The 7294-nt window shown below is 40.6% G+C and overlaps 1 protein-coding gene and 1 long non-coding RNA gene across 4 annotated transcripts in view; one reads left to right on the top strand and one right to left on the bottom strand.

The window, feature by feature from the left end:
- Window positions 1-1227, bottom strand: part of LOC109292041 — a 3202-nt gene extending 1975 nt beyond the window's left edge. The window contains exon 1 of the long non-coding RNA XR_002096027.1: window positions 1148-1227. This is a non-coding gene — a long non-coding RNA (uncharacterized LOC109292041). The remainder of the gene's footprint in view (window positions 1-1147) is intronic.
- The window catches only part of GRM8 (glutamate metabotropic receptor 8), a 716946-nt gene that overhangs the window by 632417 nt on the left and 77235 nt on the right, over window positions 1-7294 (top strand). The gene's annotated exons all lie outside the window — the stretch shown is intronic.

Below are 7294 nucleotides of genomic sequence, written 5' to 3'. Positions count from 1 at the left end.
CAAAAACAAAATATTCACACAAAAACAAAGAAAACCCCAAACCCTCAAACAGACAGACAGACAGACAGACAAACAAACAAACAAACAAACAAAAGACATACACAGTATAAAGAGCCAAACAGACTTCCTGAATAGTTCAGGCTGCCACAGTCAAGAGCTGTGACTTTCCGTGGCTTGCACAACCTTATCCACAGGGGGAAAACTGCTACAGATATTTATGGAAAATGGAGCACTAAGCTGGTAACACATCTATGGAGCAGCCTATAAAGATGAAAAGTTCTGGGACTTTAAACTGAAACAGGAAAACATATTTAGCTGATAAATATCTGCATGGATTTGAATTCTGATTTTCAAGGAGGTTCTTCAAATCAGGAAAAAAGAGAAATATAGTGCTTTTCATTTGAAGAGAATGGTGCCAGTTCAGGCCAAGTGGAGTTTAGTGATGGAGGGCATCTGTGCCCAAACAAATGTATTTCTGGGTAATGGAAAACAGAAATACTACTTGACTGGCAGCTGTACAGTGACTTTTAATTTACAGAATTAGTTCACATTTATTTGAAAGAAGGGGTGACTCATTCTTGACCTCTAAAGAAGAAAATAATAAACACCTCTGTTTGGCTTTTTATGTGGAATCCCAAAGTGAAGTTATAACCAAAGTAAATCTCCTAGCTGTTGGCACTAAACTTAGTTAGTTGTTGCATTTTTTTTAAATGATGGGTTATTCTTATTATTTGTACAATGCCTTTCAGGAAGAAAAAAAACCAAATTAAAATGCTAATACAGTAGTATTGCAATTCAAATAATTATTTTTCCAGTGCTTCTACTTTTTCATATATAAAAACGTATTTCCACTTTGAGTTTTATGTGTGGCATCACAATAGCTTACACATGCACACAGTTAAATTGTTTATCTAAATGGGATAAAAATGTAATAAATATTGCTCACATGTATAGAAATTGCCTGGATATAGTGACACTAAATTACTTATAATTTTCTTCGTTAATAAGAATTTTTAAAAGGCCAATTGTAAAACAAGCTGATGCGTTATAAAATATCTTAATTGTAATTAGATTATATAAACTTACTTTATTCTATCAAGGAAATAAGCGGAGACATTAAATGGTGGATTTTGAGGTCCTTATTTACCTTGGAACTTGTCTGGAGACGATACTAAAGTCTTTAAATTATTAGGCCATAATGCTTAAGTTTGTTCAGAGAGAATCTACCTATAAATCAGAGAACTTAAAGTACTGCGTAAGAGCAAAGGCTGCATTCTTGAAATGCTGATAGTAGTAAACTTTAACAAGTGTACTTTACACCCTAGATCTATTCCCATGGGGGAGGTATTTTAATGCACCTGTATCTCTAGATACAATCCAATCCTTTTCAATAAACAACTGTTCCTTCAGCTTCCCTAATAGTGAAAATATTCTGGGGTACTTCCATATTCCCATATATTGCTTGTACCTTTAACAAACAGTAGACCAGGTTGCCTGTGTTTTGGAAACAGACTGCATACCTCCAAGAATGAATGAGAATACCATTTAGGTGAAAGTATTTCAATAAACTGTTCATCTACTTCCATGATATTTGTGCAGATAAACAGAGAGACGAGGCAATTTAAGAAGTGTTCTTTTTTAAACTAACAGGAGAACAGATCCAGTGTCCATTGATGGCAATGGAAAGGCTCCCATTGGTAGGTCAGTTCCAGAGTAGGTAAGCATCCAAGGAGTTTTTAGAAAGCCTGAAGGGAAGTTTAACAGGGTATTCTGTTGCCCAGAATTTAGGACTCCATCTATAACCTTTATAAATTAAGCATTGACATCAATAAAACACGGTGTTGGAGCTTCAAGTGTGTACATAAGTGCTTCACTGAATCTGGAGTCTTAGGGTAAGTAAAGATGTTCAAGAAGTCTGTGGCAAAAGTGCTGTAAGTATAGCGCTTTACTGAAAAATCTGTAGATTATGTTGGGACAGAACTGAAAACACATGCGCTGTTTGGTGCAGGAAGCTTGGATCCTGCCTGCACAGCTGTGGGCAGCAGCCAGGGGAAGCTCCTGAATGCCTCCCAGGAGCCTGTGGGAGTACCTGAACAGCCAGCCACCCTTGAGTGGATAGCAGTGCCCCTCTCCCCAGTCCCAGCCCCAGTCCTGCTCAACAGGTGGGGAGGGGAAATAGAGCCTCTCTGCCCTGTGGACTCAGTGTGGCTCCCAACCAAGACTTGTGCCCACACGCTGGGGTGGCGGGGGATGGGTTCTGCGTGGCAGAGAGGCTCTGTTTTCCCAGCTGCAGCCAGGAACCTGGGGAAATGGAGCCTCTCTGCTATGTGGACCCAGCCCGTGTGGCTGGTGGGAGAGAGACCATGGACTCCTTCCCTTGCAACCCTCCTGGCCAGGCTGCAGCACGCTGTTGGGCTGGGGTGGCTGCAGGGACAGGAACCTTCATTTCCCCTCCCTTGGCCAGGCTTTGTGGGGGACTGGGAATGTCCCTGGTGCCCCTGACTTGGCAGTCCTGCGCCATGCTGCCTGGGATGGCGGTGGCCATGCTCTAAGTTAACCCTCACTAAAGCGCTCTGACAGAAAACTCGCTGTCAGATCTGTGAATGTCTGTTCTGTTACAACTTTAGAGTGCTTTCTACCTGCTTAAAGTGAGACGGGTAGGGATCTACTCATGTGCGTGGAGGGGAAGTAAAAATCGCAGACTGCTTGTAGTGCCTGGAGCCATTTTCAGGGTCTTTTCTTGGCAAGCTCCCCCACCGTTGATTGGCTGAGGGGCCCCAGCAGAACCTGCCCCACACCACTGATTGGCTGAGAGCTGCCTTTCATGTAGCTCCACCCCTCACCGCTGATCGGTGGAGAGAAGTGGGGCCACACAAAAGGCAGCCCTCTCCATCAACCAGTGGCAGAGGGACGAGGGGGCAGCCACCATCTTGGCTGCTCCCCTTCAAGCGGAAGGCTTCCCCTTCTCTGGCAGGTTGCAAGGTTAGGCTGCAGCAGCCACTGGCTCCCACTGGGGAGCCAGCATTTTATTTTTAGTAAGTATTTTTTCAAGGGGCAATTCCACAAAAAAATTACAAAATCACGAATTGAGTGGATCCCTAGAGACAGATGTACCTAGCCTAAATGTACAAGGCTCTAGACTGAACTCTCAAGTGAGAGAGGTATTAGAGATTCAGGAAAAGAAAAGGCTTGCAAGTTTAAATTTACTAAGCCACCTTCTTAGCTGGTGGAAATTCATGTAACTTCCATTCAAGTCAGTAGAGTTAGGGTGATTCATACTGTTCTGGCCCAACGTATGTTAAATCTTACTAATGGTCCTCTGGATGTTTTTCTTTTCTGTCTCTGATTACTCATAGCGATATGTATACTGCAAACTTACTTTGTTCAGCAGTGACACCCATACACAACACATTGTGTGGTACTGAGGGAACACTAGTTAACACTGCTATATGACAGTATCTATTAGCTCAACCCCACACTTCCCCCCCCTCCCCGCTATCAGCAGGGCACAGGTATAGCTATCATGTTTCTTTTGTGGGCACAGTGTGTGGATCAGCATGGAATATTTGAGGGCATCACTGTTTGGCACAGTAAGTTTGCAATCCAGACATAGCCCAGAAGTATATAAATATAAAAAATAAGAAGCTTTAGAAGTATTTAAGAAAGATATTAAATTTAAATATGGGGATCATATCTTAGCAACTAAGCAAATGTTCAAAAACAAGCAAAGACAACCTCCAATGGTCTATGTCGAGTGCTTTTTATATATCTCCACATGTCAATTATCCTGAACCTCGATCAGAAAACCATAAAAGACACATACATGCCTAAGGAAGCCATTCTTCTGATTATTATTTCTGCAGCTTTTCACTTCATGGCAGTTGCTGCCAGCAGGCTTCAAAGAGGCAGACAAGAAAAGTATGTAGGTTTTGTTCGTAAGCAATCTCCATCATCATCCTAAGTGTGAGAACAATAAAGGGCAATGACTCTGCATATTGTTTGACTGCTTTTCTCTTTCATTATTTTGTCACTTTATGATTGTGCTGTCGTCTTCCACAACTCTTTCTGTAAGAAAGGGAACCCACTAGGAGCAGTGAAAGGCATTTCAAAGCTTTAACAGAATAATGTGAAAAATCTAGCCCCAAGATATAAAACACGATATTCCTAGCATATAAGTAAATGTCACTGAGGTGCTTGAGTGAAAATCATGAAAATTCTACAAGATAGCATTCCATCAGTATAGCCTTTGACCATACATTTGTATGGCAACATCTTAGTGTATGGGAATCATCTGGAATAGAGATCTCTTAAATGTCATGATGGTTGGAGTTCTATAGAATAAAGTGTGAAATTGGCTGAATGATTAAAACAGATGCTTTATGAACCTCTGGGTAAAATTAACTTACAACGGCAGACTGCACAAGAATCGGCTGAGGATAGATGGCTGTCTAAAGTATATCCCTATTCAAGGAACAGAACTGCTTTAATTTCCTTGCATTACTTGTTTTATAAGTTTTGACAGGTGGATGAATCATGTTCATTCAACAGATAATAAAGTTATCATTTATTATATTAACAGAACAGTGTTCTGTTTTGAATGATTATGTGAACACTTGTTTTCCATATTGCAAAAAAAAGGAAGCTGCATTTTTTTATGAGAAAAGAGGATGCACAAAGAAAACCTCTCCAAAAAACCTGAAGTATTATTCCTTCAAGAAAGCAATGAAATATTTGCAATACTGAAATAGAAATGATTCATCTTCTGTCCAAGCTACACTGACAACTTTGATCTTTCCTTTCACAGCTTCTGTAAAAGCAAAATAAAAAGTATGAAGTAAACAGATAGCATGATTCTTCTCATAAATTAGTATTCTTACTTCCCTGTTAATCGTGCAGTTCCTATAGTATTGTTCATTAACCAAACAGGCTGATGCAACATGAGCTAGTGATGTGCAGAGTTTACTGGTCACATAGTATGCCTCTTCAATTTATTACCACTGTTAAGTCGCATTAAAATAAACTAAAATATATATCTTATAGTTTCCTAATGTGCATTTTCCATATATGCTATTGCTGTAGTTGCCATAAAGAAGCTATTAATTTTCAGTGTGAGAGAAAGACTTCTTTCTAGATATGGTAGAAAAAATCTTGAGTATGGTAATGTAGGTGAATCTCCTCTTCCATCCCAAATGCCTGGAGATGTTGCTTATTTTTTGTTTTCTTTATCTTTGCTGTGCTTATGCTATGAATTCTGAACAGAACATTTTTGAATGACTAAGAAAATGGAATATCCTAAAACATACCTCAAACTGTGTTAAAGAAGCAGACTGCACTGACAGTTTTTTTCATATTAAAGTGTCCCCTCCAGTTCTGATAGTGTTCAGAGATTTGTCTCTGCAGGTAGCCCAGGCTATACACAAATAGCAACAAATAAAGAAAGAAACTCTTGAGAAAGGGAATCCATCACATTAGCATTTCTTTCATTTTGTGTATGATGTCTGATTGATTTTTCTAGACTCCTTAGCTTCAGTGTCATGCACAGCCTAAGTATTCACTTAGAGGTGAATGATTTTTGGAATATCTGCTGACATACAGTGCTGATATACAGTATGATACAGTATGGTATGCAGAATTAGCAAATTGTTGGACTGATATTCATCATATTCATGAACAGTTTTTCACTTGCTGAAGAACTACACAGATCTCACTAGTACAACTCCTGATTTATAGAGAATCATAGAGAAGTAGAGCGGAAAGAGACCTCTATAAGTTGTTTATTCCAACGCCCTGCCTGAGGCAGGATTGTCCATATCCAAACCATCCTATACAATCTACAATCTAAGCTCTACATAAGATTACTATCAACCCTGACACAACACAGACCTAAAACCCTAGCCTGCCACAGTTAAAGCAAGGGAACCATAGCAGCCAACATCCTGCTTCTAAGAAATATTGTCGATATATACTCAAGAGATCCTGGGTAGGGGGCCACCCCCCAACACCCCCTGCTACAGAGGAAGGCAAACCCCACCACAGTCCATACCGGTCTAAACATGGGGTAAAATTCCTTCCTGACACCAGATATGGCAATTGGTCTGACCCTGAGTGGAGGGGAAAGATCCTTTAATCAGAAACCTCCAGCTTTGGTCCCAGCAACAGCACTGACAAACCCCAGTCAAAGGCCCCAGCCTTGGCTCTAGTCAACACCAAATGCCTTTGAGGAAGGCTTAAAAACACCCTGACACATATAGTAGAAAGGGGACGGGGTGGCGACCAGCACAGCCCAGAAGCTTGGAAAATACCCATAGTAAAACATGGGCATAGCTACACCTAGCTCATCCCTGACCAGAAGCTGTCTGACCTCTTCTTGAACACCTCCAGTGATGCAGAGTCCACAGCTTCCTTAAGCAGTCTGCTCTACTGCCTAGTTGTTCTAACAGTGAAGAAGTGTTTCTGGACTTCCAGTCTAAACTTTGCTATAACTTCAAGCCACTGGTCCATGTCCTCTCCTCTGCAGCAAAAGAGAAAAGGTGTCTTTTTTGAGAGAGACCAGAGGTGGGCAGCAAAGATGATAAAAGGCTTGGAAAGCAAGTCACATGAGGAGAGGCTGAAGGAGCTAGGCATGTTCAGCTTGTGGAAAAGGAACTTAGAAGGGGATATGATACTTAGCCACAGCCATACAAGAGTCTATAATATTCTTTAAATTCTACCTTTGATTTTCTGTATTATTTTGATTTGGTCCCAGCTCAGCAAAGTTAGTTAAACGTATGCCTATGTTTCAGCAGGTAGTTTCCTTCCTGTACTGAAGACATAGAGCCAGATCCATATTATTCCTTTAGGTACGTCCATTTAGGTAAAGTAATAGATGCCTACCCCAGGGGGATCATACAAATCACAGAGTTAAGCACCTAGGATCTTGGTAGGTGACTCCTTAAGGCTGATGTGGATCACAGAGCTTAGGTGGGAGTTAGATGGAAAATTAGATCAATACTGAGCATAAGCAGAAGTGTTAAGTGTAGGCATCAAGGGAGTTTTGCAGTCTAAAATGGAGGCCAGGAATGAACTTAGATGTCTAAGGTCTTTTGTGGCTGCTGGAGTAGAGTCAATCAGAAATATTCCTTGCCTAAGACTTTCAGTGCCTAAATTCTATCTAAACCTTGTTTAGAAACCTGTGGAACCAACCTGAATATGACACTAAATACACAGCTAATGAATATACACCTTTTATAGGCCTGACTTTTTAAAATTAAGATATGTTTAAAGGATCTTTAAATTGCACATAAGCTACTGGTAT

The sequence above is a fragment of the Gavialis gangeticus genome, unplaced genomic scaffold (genome assembly GCF_001723915.1).
Source record: "Gavialis gangeticus isolate Ggan-Ray unplaced genomic scaffold, GavGan_comp1, whole genome shotgun sequence".
Classification (NCBI taxonomy): domain Eukaryota; kingdom Metazoa; phylum Chordata; order Crocodylia; family Gavialidae; genus Gavialis; species Gavialis gangeticus.
The sequence above is the reverse complement of the archived record's forward strand: the minus strand, read 5'-3'. Positions and strand labels throughout refer to the sequence as shown.